Raw genomic sequence first — 671 nt, forward strand, 5'->3', positions numbered from 1 at the left:
CTAAGTATTTGAAAATCCTACCGAGTGGAGAGCAACCCTCCCACTCGGGGGCTTAGCTGCAGTCCAGTACTCGCCTAAGTATTTGAAAATCCTACCGAGTGGAGAGCGACCCTCCCACTCGGGGGCTTAGCTGTAGTCCAGTACTCACCTAAGTTTGAAAAATCCTACCGAGTGGAGAGCGACCCTCCCACTTGGGGGCTTAGCTGCAGTCCAGTACTCGCCTAAGTTTGAAAAATCCTACCGAGTGGAGAGCGACCCTCCCACTCGGAGGCTTAGCTGCAGTCCAGTACTCACCTAAGTTTGAAAAATCCTACCGAGTGGAGAGTGACCCTCCCACTCGGAGGCTTAGCTGCAGTCCAGTACCCGCCTAAGTGCGAAACACATCCCAATCCGCAAGGACGACGAGGTGCAGGTCGACTGCCACCTTCTCCTTCGGAGCTTCGCCACAAATACAACGTGCGCTCCATCCCAATCTGCAAGGACAACGAGGTGCAGGTCGACTGCCACCTTCTCCTTCGGAGCTTCGCCACAAATACAACGTGCGCTCCATCCCGACCCACAAGGACGACGAGGTGCAGGTCGACTGCTACCTCCTTCTTCGGAGCTGCGTCACAAATACAAAAGTTGTCTCGAGTGAAGAACGAGTTCCACTCGACGGAGAATTCATGAAG

The sequence above is a fragment of the Triticum dicoccoides genome, chromosome 7A, assembly GCF_002162155.2.
Source record: "Triticum dicoccoides isolate Atlit2015 ecotype Zavitan chromosome 7A, WEW_v2.0, whole genome shotgun sequence".
In the NCBI taxonomy this organism is placed as follows: Eukaryota; Viridiplantae; Streptophyta; class Magnoliopsida; order Poales; family Poaceae; genus Triticum; species Triticum dicoccoides.